The following is a 13075-nucleotide window of genomic DNA, read 5'->3' as shown; positions in this document are numbered from 1 at the left end:
ACCACTAAGATGTCAAGCCCTTTGGTTTTTCACTAAACTGTGTATATTTAAAATGAAAATTGAGGGAAAATAATATACATAGAAAATAAAAATGAGCAGGTAGAAAATCTGTTCTAACTAAAATATAAATTATGCCATGCTATTTTAAAAAAGAGTAAACTGGAAAATTTTGCAAAGGAACTGAAATGCTATAGAGCTAACATAAATGAAAGGGATTCCACAGAGGATAATTTGAATCAAATTAAAATATTTAAGTATTTTTAAAGCACATATTACATTCTTTAGTTTAGACTGGGAATTGCTGAGTTATCATTCAGTTATTTATGAACTCTCTTTTATTTTATATCCTTGTCTTTCTAACTCAGTAATATAGGCTCCATATTTTACTTTTATTGTTGTCAATGAAAGAGAGTTCAAACTTCTCTGGCACCCATAGAGTATAATAGTAATTCTCAAAAACCAGGCATTATCTTTGTAACACTAGAATCATCTGGGGATGTAAGTCTTTAATGGAAATTAATTAGTGAATTCATGTATTTGTATATGGATGTGACTTTCTTATTATGATCTGCTAAGCTTCTATAATAATGTAGTTAAATAGGGAAATTTGTGGACCTTGTGATGCTGAGTGAAGTAATATTTTAGGCAATAAAATATTTCAGTGCAGTTTAAGGGTGTAAACTCCTTCCTGAAGCTTATTAACTGTACTAGAGTTAAAGGTGAGCATTTAAGGTATATAATGATTCATTTCTATCTCTTTTTCTCATAGGCTAAAATAAGAAGAAAAAGCTTTGGAGAAAATAGTTAAAGTAATACTTGAAGTAATGTTACTAGTGGTGTTTTTCTATTTGTCTTCCAACAGAGCTATTTTGAAAACAATTCTTCATGTTGACTAATTTTGTTATCTACTTATAATACCACCTAATTCTGATGAGAAATTGAGGTGTTAAGGAGGGCTGAATAAAATAGGAGACTCTTAATATGTAGTTCTGATTATGTCTCTGTACATATTAAGTTAGAAATGCATGTTTTGCCTAACAATAATGACACTGCTGTCATTCATGAATTCATCCTCCTGGGTTTCCTATGTAGTCAAGAGGTAGAAATTCTCCTTTTTGTTTTGTTCTCCATCATCTACATTTTGACTTTGTTGGGCAACAGTGCTATTATCTGTGCTGTATAGTGGAACCAGAAACTCCACTCTCCTATGTATACTTTATTGTCCAACTTCTCTTTCCTGGAGATCTGCTACATCAATTCCAATGTGCCCAACATGTTGTTCAACTTCCTATCCAAGACCGAGACCATCTCCTATAATGGCTGCATCTTACAGTTCTACATCTTCCTCTCTCTTTGTGCCATAGAACTTTTCTTCCTGGCCCTCATGGCATTTGATAGGTATGTTGCCATCTGCCATACACTGCATTACCTTACCATAATGACCAGGAAAATCTGCAGAACCCTTGTGTCTGCTTGCTGGGTGGGTGGGTTCTTCTGGTTGGTGACCCCAGACACCCTTATCTCCCAAGTTCCATTTTGTGGTTCAAATGTCATTGATCACTACCTCTGTGATCTTGGGGAATGTTGGCCATATCATGTGTACCTGTCCCTAAGACAATGCTGACTTGTAGCATTTTCAGTGCTGTAATAACATTTATCACTTTGTTCTACATCCTTGTATCCTACATACTGGTCCTTCGAGCTGTGGTTCAGGTTCCCAAAGGTTCAAGTAGGAAAAAAGCCTTCTCCACATGTGCTTCCCACCTGATAGTGGTGTTCCTATTTTATGGCTCAATTATGGTGATGTATGTAAGCCCAGGGGCAGCCAATCAGCCTGGTATGCAGAAGTTCTTGACAATGTTCTATTCAATTGCAACTCCACTTTTAAATCCTCTGATCTACAGCCTCAGGAATAAGGAGATGAAGATTGCCCTCAGGAAAGTTATGTGTAAAGTTTAGAAATAATTTCTGAATGGGAGATGGTTTGGTGAGATAAAATTCCTTTTGAGTCCTGTTGTATAGAATCTAGAAAAATTACACTTAAAAGTAAGAAAATTTACTAGATCTAGAATAAATAAGTCCACATGAGAATTATTAAAATTCAAAGCTTCTCTCTATTCCATATTGATTAACTATGGGTAAGTTACTTAAATTGTTATTTGTCTGCTTTCCCAGTTTTAACTGGAGATGATCTTAGTAATCAGGTCTGCATCATAGAGTGTTTAGGAATAAATGAGTTAATATATGGAAGCATTTAAAATAGTGTCAGGCACTCAATATATATTATATAATGTAATATGATATACTATTATCCAATTATATCAAAATTTATTATCATTAGCTATTGTTGCCAAGTTATGACCTTCAGCAGTTTCTTTTTTATAAACTTTTAAATGATCATCCTATTATATTTATTTAAAGGAAAAAAGGGCCTATTTTTAAGGAAAAAATGTTTTGATTCTTGAAAGAAGTCTATGTAGGTGCAAATCAAAACAAGAATTATTTCTGCCCTACCAACCTGTGTTTCCTTGTATTATGAAAATGATAACAATGCTTTGTTAGATAAAGATTGATGAGGACTGTATTCTGATTCCACCTCAGCAAATCAAAACTTTCATTCCCAGTTTTTAAAAAGGACATTTGGGTTTTTTTTGATGTGGATCAATAAGCAGTCATATATAAAAGTATTTATAAAATGCAAAGTACAGTCAAAAGATGAAAGTGGTTCAAATATACATCAACAGGTTAACAGATCAACAAAATGTGATGTGTACATACAATGTAATACATACAATCTAATTACCCAGTCTTACTAAGAAAGGAAATTCTGAAACATGGATGAACCAGCTTGTCACAAAACCACAAATACTGTATCATTGCAATTTTGTAAAGTTCCTAGAATCCTCTAATTCACAGAGACAGAAAGTAGAATGGTGACTGCCAGGGGGACATTACCAGTCAATGGATACATATTGTCTGTTTGGGAGGATGAAGGTGTTCTGGAGATGGATGGTGGTAATGATGACTCAACAATGTCAATGTACTTAATGCCGCAGAACTGTACACTTACAAAATTGTTAAGATTTGTTAAATGTCATTTTATGTGTATCTTACCATAATTAAAAATAGTTTTCAAATATAAAGCACATTACCAATGTTGGTTGTTTTTTATTTGGATTGTTATCATGTTAACATTTCCAGGAACCCTTGCTGCTGCAGTCTTGTCTGTGTGTGTGTTTTCTTTTCCTCTGTGATATTGTTGTTATAGCTTTTCCTCAGTAATTAAAACTACAGATGGAGTAGGATCTTTCCCTTCAAGTCATGAATACTTCACTCCTCAAATGCAGCAGTGCTCTGCCCTCCCAGGTGTCCCTTTGTTTTGCTCTTTGAGGACACTCAAAAGTGGTCTCAAGGAGGAAGCCACTCCCCTTCCTCCAAAGGCTTACTGCCACCTCAGGGAATTTCTTCCACCCTAGTGCACATGATTGTTAGAAATTGCACTATCATTATGGATAAAATTAAAGAGAGGAATAATTTTGGTTCTGGGATGTAAGATCAAGACCCTCTAAGATATGCAAACTCTTGGCACATGAAAAAATTTGTTCTGAGGCTGCCTAGTGTTGCCCACTTTTTAGGTATCACAGCAGAGCCTCTCCTGTTCTATTTTTAACAATAATCAATATAAAGTCATTAACCAGGTATTTTGTATTAAAATTTTATACTAAGTTTTGAAAACTGGGCTGAATTTTATACTTACAGCACATCTCAGTTTGGACCAGTCACATTTTGAGTGTCAGTAGCCACAGGTAACTAGTGGTTACCATAACAGACAGTGCAGCTCTATGGCTTCTTATGTCCTCCTTAGTAATGAGAGTGGGACAGCCCTTCTTCTAAAGGGAGATTCAAATTTTTAAAATTTTTTAAATTTTTTTATTTTTTGTGGAAATTGAACTTTAAAACAGCTTTTAGAGAGGAGGGAGCAATAAAAACCTGGAAGCAACAAAAGAGACAAGGAAGACTCTCTTTTTGTTATCAGTGGAGTCAGAGCAGGGCCATTTTGGGAAAAGGAGTGGAGAGGATTTTTTACTGATGCTTTCTATCCACAGCAGCTGGTATAGAAAGGTTGATGGAGAGGGAGAGGAAGGTAAATTTACTAGGAGACATCAGAGCTTTGGTGTTCCTCTCTAATCTTGTTGACGGTGGTGCACAGGCCAGAGGATATGTGGTCTTATACATGGAACTCTGGGGCCAGCAAAAGCTTCTCCTCCTCCTCCTCCTCCTCCTCCTCCTCCTCCTCCTCCTCCTCCTCCTCCTTCTTCTTCTTCTTCTTCTCCTCTTTAGTCTTTCACAAAGCAGGAAAGAGTATCCAATAGAAGAGAGACAGGCTTTTCAACAAATGGTGTCGGGAAAACTGGACAGTCATATGTAGAAGAATGAAACGGGACCATTTCCTTACACCACACACAAAAATAGACTCAAAATGGATGAAAGACCTCAATGTGAGACAGGAATCCATCACAGTCCTAGAGGGGAACTCCGGCAACAACTTCTTTGACCTTGATCACAGCAACTTCTTGCTAGACATGTCTGCAAAGGCAAGAGAAACAAAAGCAAAAATGAACTTTTGGGACTTTAAGATAAAAAGCTTCTGAACAGCAAAGGAAGTAGTCAACAAAACCAAAAGACAACTGACAGAATGGGAGAAGATATTTGCTAATGACCTATCAGATAAAGGGCTAGTATCCAAAATCTATGAAGAACTTATCAAACTCAACACCCAAAGAACAAATAATCCAATCAAGAAATGGGCAAAAGACATGAACAGACATTTCTGTGAAGAAGACATCCAAATGGCCAAAAGACACACGAAAAATTGCTCTACATCACTTGCCATTGGGGAAATACAAATCAAAACACAATGAGATACCACCTCACACCAGTGAGAATGGCTAAAATGAACAAGTCATGAAACAACAGATGTTGGCAAGGATGCAGAGAAAGAGGAACCCTCCTGTAAGAGTTTAAACTCTAGTCATGTTCCAAACAGCATACTTGGTATTGATGATATAGAGATGCTATGATAGGATCCTTGTTCCTGAGGAATTCTTGACTTATATGGGCACAGATCTATTAACAATAAAAAAAAAGAGCAAAGAGAGAGGAATACAGAGGGTGCAAGAGGAACAAAGAAGATTGTTAGACTAAGTATAGGTTAAGGAGGGGGTCACAGAGAAGCTGATAAGTCAGCTGAGTCTTGAGTGGCAAGTTGGAAGTTTTCTAGATAGAAGGAAGGGAGGAGGGTGTATGGTGACATTACAAATATACAATATGTATGACTGAGTGTAGAGTGAATGGGAGGGGATGTTCTGAAAGGAGATGTACTTAGGGAGGCAGGAACTAGGAGACACTAACGAGGTGAACTTGATCCTGTAGGGGAGAAGGAAATATTTAAGGATTGAAAACAAGGAAATGACATGATCATATTTGCATTTTTGAAAAATTTGGCCTCTTTATTTAGATTCTGTGTCATTCAGTGCCATAGGATAGCTCCTTCTCTCATCAAATGTAGGTGATCCAATTAATTTTAAGAAGAAGATGAATTCAGATTAATGGTATTGATTCAATCTTTTGAGAATTTTATGATTCCTCTTGAAAACAGCTGACATCTCAGAGTCTTAAAGAGTCAAGGTGGGACCTCTGTTTTACACTAATATTGTCAATTTAATGTTAGTAGCTTGATATTTCAGTTGGGTAACTGTTCAATTAAAATCATATTTCATTTCTAATTGATCATGCCCAAATGGAAATTCAGAACCTTTCATTCACCTTAGACTCCAAACAGTAGAATAATTCCTGGGCTTCAACCACATATTGGCATCTAAGAACAAATTAAAAAGTAATAATGACAGTGATAGTAACAACACCTTCTCATTCACATTACCTCAAGCCCTCTGTTTGTAGCATATTTCCATGGAGGCTTTTTGCTTTTGCATATAGAATGTATGACAAAGTCTGTGTTAAGGGTCATACAGCTCTTATGAGCCACTGAAAACTACTCTCTGTAAAGAGGTTAAAAAGCCACGTGTTACAAATAGGAAACCATCTTAAGAGATCAGATTATAAAAATTCTTCAACAGATGTGTGATTTGTAAGATGTGTAAAAATTCTAAGGGTAATAACCTGGTTTAGTAACAGATCTAGTGAGTTCTAAAGAATCCTGTATCCCTCATATGTGCTATTAAGACAGCAAGAGAGCTAGGTTTGTTCTATAATGGCTTGTGGGTAGTTAAGACAGTTCTGCAGATTTTTTTTTAAATTTTTTATTTCTTTTCAGCATAACAGTATTCATCGTTTTTGCACCACACCCAGTGCTCCATGCAATATGTGCCCTCTCTAATACCCACCAACTGGTTCCCCCAACCTCCCACCCCCCGCCCCTTCAAAACCCTCAGATTGTTTTTCAGAGTCCATAGTCTCTCATGGTTCACCTCCCCTTCCAATTTCCCTCAACTCCAAATATTTTTTTAATTTAAATTCCATTAACCAATATAATCTACATCATCAGTTTAGGGTTCAATAATTCATTATCTGCATATGGCACCCAGTGCTTATCACATCATATACCCTTCCTAATACCCATCACCCAATTATCCCATCCACCCACCCACCAACCCTCCAGAAACCCCATTTGTTTCCTGTAGTTAAGAGTCTTTCTGATGACTTCTTGTCCCCTGATGACTCTCTGATGATTTTTTTCTTTTTGAGCAGTGGAATTTTTTAATTTTTTTTAAATTTTCAGCATAACAGTATTCCTTGTTTTTGCACCCAGTGCTCCATGCAATCCATGCCCTCTCTAACACCCACCACCTGGTTCCCCCAACCTCCCACCCCCCGCCATTTTGCAGATTTTTATTTAGTGTGGTTATTAGCTTTGTGTTCTTGGGGATGTATATTTTAGTTTTGAAGGTTAGACATTGGGTCACCTTGGATGAAGAGTCTTAAGAATATATTCCATGTTCTTTCCTTTGACAATGACAATCATCATCATAATTGAGGCATAAAATAGTGTTCTTGTATCTCTAGTTTACAGAACTAGACCAATAGCACAGTATGAAAAGCTGGGCCTTCCTGCTAAGGATAGACAGAAAAGCAAGAAGTATGAAGAAAGCTCTGAAATGTCTATGGAGGGAAATGTGGCTGTACTGACCTGAATTTAAAATGCACTCACTTGGGATGCCTGGGTGGCTCAGTTGGTTAAGCAGCTGCCTTCGGCTCGGGTCATGATCCCAGCATCCTGGGATCGAGTCCCGCATCGGGCTCCTTGCTCTGCAGGGAGCCTGCTTCTCCCTCTGCCTCTGCCTGCCTGTGCTCGCTCTCTCTCCCTCTCTCTCTGACAAATAAATAAAATCTTTAAAAAAAAAATGCACTCACTCTATGACTCCTATTTTTATTTCTCAGAATTTGTCTTCCATAAACATTGCTTTTAAAGTTTTTTTTGTGCCATTTTAGAGTTAGAAAACTAAAGGGAATAAGCCCACAAATACATAAATTTTAATATAGTCACCCACAGATTGTTTTCTTCATATATTTGATTCAATTAGTCACATTTTTTTTTTCTGGTGGGTCAAATATTAAAGGCATTTACTGCTTAGTTAAAGCCCAAATGGGAGTTCCTGATTGATAGGCAATTATTTTTTGAATGGTTATTCTGGAACTCAGGTTTGTTTTCCATCCTTGGCTTCATTATTTTCAAAAGTCAGCTTCCTAAGTCAACATGCTTAATTATATCAGAGATCATCAAGGACCATGTCTGGGTAAAGGTTAAATGTTGCACATCAGTTTTGTTTTTTTTTTTCTCAAGGACTTTATTTTTTTTTATTTTTTTATTTTTTTTATAAACATATATATATATATATATTTTTCCCCCAGGGGTACAGGTCTGTGAATCTCCACATTTACAAACTTCACAGCACTCACCATAGCACATACCCTACCCAATGTCCATAACCCCCCCCAATCCCCCTCTGCCCAGCAACCCTCAGTTTGTTTTGTGAGATTAAGAGTCACTTATGGTTTGTCTCCCTCCCAATCCCAACTTGTTTCATTTACTCTTCTCCTACCCCATTAACCCCCCATGTTGCATCTCCTCTCCCTCATATCAAGGAGATCATATGATAGTTGTCTTTCTCTGATTGACTTATTTCGCTAAGCATGATACCCTCTAGTTCCATCCACGTTGTCGCAAATGGCAAGATTTCATTTCTTTTGATGGCTGCATAGTATTCCATTGTATATATATACCACATCTTCTTTATCCGTTCGTCTATTGATGGACATCTAGGTTCTTTCCATAGTTTGGCTATTGTAGACATTGCTGCTATAAACATTCGGGTGCACGTGCCCCTTCGGATCACTACGTTTGTATCTTTAGGGTAAATACCCAGCAGTGCAATTGCTGGGTCATAGGGTAGTTCTATTTTCAACATTTTGAGGAACCTCCATGCTGTTTTCCAGAGTGGTTGCACCAGCTTGCATTCCCACCAACAGTGTAGGAGGGTTCCCCTTTCTACGCATCCTCGCCAGCATCTGTCATTTCCTGCCTTGTTAATTTTAGCCATTCTGACTGGTGTGAGGTGGTATCTCATTGTGGTTTTGATTTGTATTTCCCTGATGCCGAGTGATATGGAGCACTTTTTCATGTGTCTGTTGGCCATCTGGATGTCTTCTTTGCAGAAATGTCTGTTCATGTCTTCTGCCCATTTCTTGATTGGATTCTTTGTTCTTTGTGTGTTGAGTTTGCTAAGTTCTTTATAGATTCTGGACACTAGCCCTTTATCTGATATGTCGTTTGCAAATATCTTCTCCCATTCTGTCAGTTGTCTTTTGGTTTTGTGAACTGTTTCCTTTGCTGTGCAAAAGCTTTTGATCTTGATAAAATCCCAATAGTTCATTTTTGCCCTTGCTTCCCTTGCCTTTGGCGATGTTCCTAAGAAGATGTTGCTGCGGCTGAGGTCAAAGAGGTTGCTGCCTGTGTTCTCCTCAAGGATGTTGATGGATTCCTTTCTCACATTGAGGTCCTTCATCCATTTTGAGTCTATTTTCGTGTGTGGTGTAAGGAAATGATCCAATTTCATTTTTCTGCATGTGGCTGTCCAATTTTCCCAACACCATTTATTGAAGAGGCTGTCTTTTTTCCATTGGACATTCTTTCCTGCTTTGTCGAAGATTAGTTGACCATAGAGTTGAGGGTCTATTTCTGGGCTCTCTATTCTGTTCCATTGATCTATGTGTCTGTTTTTGTGCCAGTACCATGCTGTCTTGATGATGACAGCTTTGTCATAGAGCTTGAAGTCCGGAATTGTGATGCCACCAACTCTGGCTTTCTTTTTCAATATTCCTTTGGCTATTCGAGGTCTTTTCTGGTTCCATATAAATTTTAGGATTATTTGTTCCATTTCTTTGAAAAAAATGGATGGTACTTTGATAGGAATTGCATTAAATGTGTAGATTGCTTTAGGTAGCATAGACATTTTCACAATATTTATTCTTCCAATCCAGGAGCATGGAACGTTTTTCCATTTCTTTGTGTCTTCCTCAATTTCTTTCATGAGTACTTTATAGTTTTCTGTGTATAGATTCTTAGTCTCTTTGGTTAGGTTTATTCCTAGGTATCTTATAGTTTTGGGTGCAATTGTAAATGGGATGGACTCCTTAACTTCTCTTTCTTCTGTCTTGTTGTTGGTGTAGAGAAATGCGACTGACTGATTTCTGTGCATTGATTTTATATCCTGACACATTACTGAATTCCTGTACCAGTTCTAGCAGTTTTGGAGTGGAGTCTTTTGGGTTTTCCACATATAGTATCATATCATCTGCGAAGAGTGATAGTTTGACTTCTTCTTTGCCAATTTGGATGCCTTTAATTTCTTTTTGTTGTCTGATTGCTGAGGCTAGGACTTCTAGTACTATGTTGAATAGCAGTGGTGATAACGGACATCCCTGCCGTGTTCCTGACCTTAGCGGAAAAGCTTTCAGTTTTTCTCCATTGAGAATGATATTTGCGATGGGTTTTTCATAGATGGCTTTGATAATATTGAGGTATGTGCCCTCTATCCCTACACTTTGAAGAGTTTTGATCAGGAAGGGATGCTGTACTTTGTCAAATGCTTTTTCAGCATCTATGGAGAGTATCATATGGTTCCTGTTTTTCTTTTATTAATGTGTTGTATCACATTGATTGATTTGCGGATGTTGAACCAACCTTGCAGCCCTGGAATAAATCCCACTTGGTCGTGGTGAATAATCCTTTTAATGTACTGTTGAATCCTATTGGCTAGTATTTTGGTGAGAATTTTTGCATCTGTGTTCATCAAGGATATTGGTCTGTAGTTCTCTTTTATGATGGGATCCTTGTCTGGTTTTGGGATCAAGGTGATGCTGGCCTCATAAAATGATTTTGGAAGTTTTCCTTCCATTTCTATTTTTTGGAACAGTCTCAGGAGAATAGGAATTAGTTCTTCTTTAAATGTTTGGTAGAATTCCCCCGGGAAGCCATCTGGCCCTGGGCTTTTGTTTGTTTGGAGATTTTTGATGACTGTTTCAATCTCCTTACTGGTTATGGGTCTGTTCAGGCTTTCTATTTCTTCCTTGTTCAGGTGTGGTAGTTTATATGTCTCTAGGAATGCATCCATTTCTTCCAGATTGTCAAATTTGTTGGCGTAGAGTTGCTCATAGTATGTTCTTATAATTGTCTGTATTTCTTTGGTGTTAGTTGTGATCTCTCCTCTTTCATTCATGATTTTATTTATTTGGGTCCTTTCTCTTTTCTTTTTGATAAGTCTGGCCAGGGGCTTATCAATCTTATTAATTCTTTCAAAGAACCAGCTCCTAGTTTCGTTGATTTGTTCTATTGTTTTTTTGGTTTCTATTTCATTGATTTCTGCTCTGATCTTTATGATTTCTCTTCTCCTGCTGGGTTTAGGGTTTCTTTCTTGTTCTTTCTCCAGCTCCTTTAAGTGTAGGGTTAGGTTGTGTACCTGAGACCTTTCTTGTTTCTTGAGAAAGGCTTGTACCGCTATATATTTTCCTCTCAGGACTGCCTTTGTTGTGTCCCACAGATTTTGAACTGTTGTATTTTCATTATCATTTGTTTCCATGAATTTTTTCAATTCTTCTTTAATTTCCTGGTTGACCCATTCATTCTTTAGAAGGATGCTGTTTAGTCGCCATATATTTGGGTTCTTTCCAAATTTCCTCTTGCGATTGAGTTCTAGCTTCAGAGCATTGTGGTCTGAAAATATGCAGGGAATGATCCCAATTTTTTGATAACAGTTAAGACCTGATTTAGAACCAAGGATATGATCTATTCTGGAGAACGTTCCATGTGCACTAGAGAAGAATGTGTATTCTGTTGCTTTGGGATGAAATGTTCTGAATATATCTGTGATGTCCATCTGGTCCAGTGTGTCATTTAAGGCCTTTATTTCCTTGTTGATCTTTTGCTTGGATGATCTGTCCATTTCAGTGAGGGGAGTGTTAAAGTCCCCTACTATTATTGTATGATTGTTGATGTGTTTCTTTGATTTTGTTATTAATTGGTTTATATAGTTGGCTGCTCCCACGTTAGGGGCATAGATATTTAAAATTGTTAGATCTTCTTGTTGGACAGATCCTTTGAGTATGATATAGTGTCCATCTTCTTCTCTTATTATAGTCTTTGGTTTAAAATCTAAGTGATCTGATATAAGGATTGCCACTCCTGCTTTCTTCTGATGTCCATTAGCATGGTAAATTCTTTTCCACCCCCTCACTTTAAATCTGAAAGTGTCTTCGGGTTTAAAATGAGTTTCTTGTAGGCAATATATAGATGGGTTTTGTTTTTTTATCCATTCTGATACCCTGTGTCTTTTGATTGGGGCTTTTAGCCCATTAACATTCAGGGTAACTATTGAGAGATATGAATTTAGTGCCATTGTATTGACTGTAAGGTGACTGCTATTGTATATTGTTTCTGTTCCTTTCTGATCTACTACTTTTAGGTTCTCTCTTTGCTTAGAGGACCCCTTTCAATATTTCCTGTAGAGCTGGTTTGGTGTTTGCAAATTCTTTCAGTTTTTGTTTGTCCTGGAAGCTTTTAATCTCTCCTTCTATTTTCAATGATAGCCTAGCTGGCTATAGTATTCTTGGCTGCATGTTTTTCTCGTTTAGTGCTCTGAATATATCATGCCAGCTCTTTTTGGCCTGCCAGGTCTCTGTGGATAAGTCTGCTGCCAATCTGATATATTTACCATTGTATATTACAGACTTCTTCTCCCAGGCTGCTTTCAGGATTTTCTCTTTGTCACTAAGACTTGTAAATTTGACTATTAGGTGACGGGGTGTGGACCTATTCTTATTGATTTTGAGTGGGGTTCTCTGAACCTCCTGGATTTTGATGCTTGTTCCCTTTGCCATATTGGGGAAATTCTCTCCAATAATTCTCTCCAATATACCTTCTGCTCCCCTCTCTCTTTCTTCTTCTTCTGGAATCCCAATTATTCTAATGTTGTTTCGTCTTATGGTGTCACTTATCTCTCGAATTCTGCCCTCGTGGTCCAGTAGTTGTTTGTCCCTCTTTTGTTCAGCTTCCTTATTCTCTGTCATTTGGTCTTCTATATCGCTAATTCTTTCTTCTGCCTCATTTATCCTAGCAGTGAGAGCCTCCATTTTTGATTGCACCTCATTAATAGCTTTTTTTATTTCAACTTGATTAGATTTTAGTTCTTTTATTTCTCCAGAAAGGGCTTTTATATCTCCCAAGAGGGTTTCTCTAATATCTTCCATGCCTTTTTCGAGCCCAGCTAGAACCTTGAGAATCGTCATTCCGAACTCTAAATCTGACATATTACCAATGTCTGTATTGATTAGGTCCTTAGCCTTTGGTACTGCCTCTTGTTCTTTTTTTTGTGGTGAATTTTTCCGCCTTGTCATTTTGTCCAGATAAGAGTATATGAAGGAGTAAGTAAAATACTAAAAGGGTGGCAACAACACCAGGAAAATATGCTTTAGCCAAATCAGAAGAGATCCCAAATCGTGA

The 13075-nt window shown here is 37.4% G+C and overlaps 1 pseudogene; it reads left to right on the top strand.

Annotated features, from left to right (window-relative positions):
* Positions 1-1021: 1021 nt before the first annotated feature.
* LOC116867535 lies at positions 1022-1959 on the top strand (annotated as a pseudogene).
* Positions 1960-13075: the final 11116 nt, after the last annotated feature.

Source organism: Lontra canadensis, unplaced genomic scaffold, assembly GCF_010015895.1.
Source record: "Lontra canadensis isolate GAN:19392208 unplaced genomic scaffold, GSC_riverotter_1.0 scaffold12, whole genome shotgun sequence".
NCBI lineage: Eukaryota > Metazoa > Chordata > Mammalia > Carnivora > Mustelidae > Lontra > Lontra canadensis.
The sequence above is the reverse complement of the archived record's forward strand: the minus strand, read 5'-3'. Positions and strand labels throughout refer to the sequence as shown.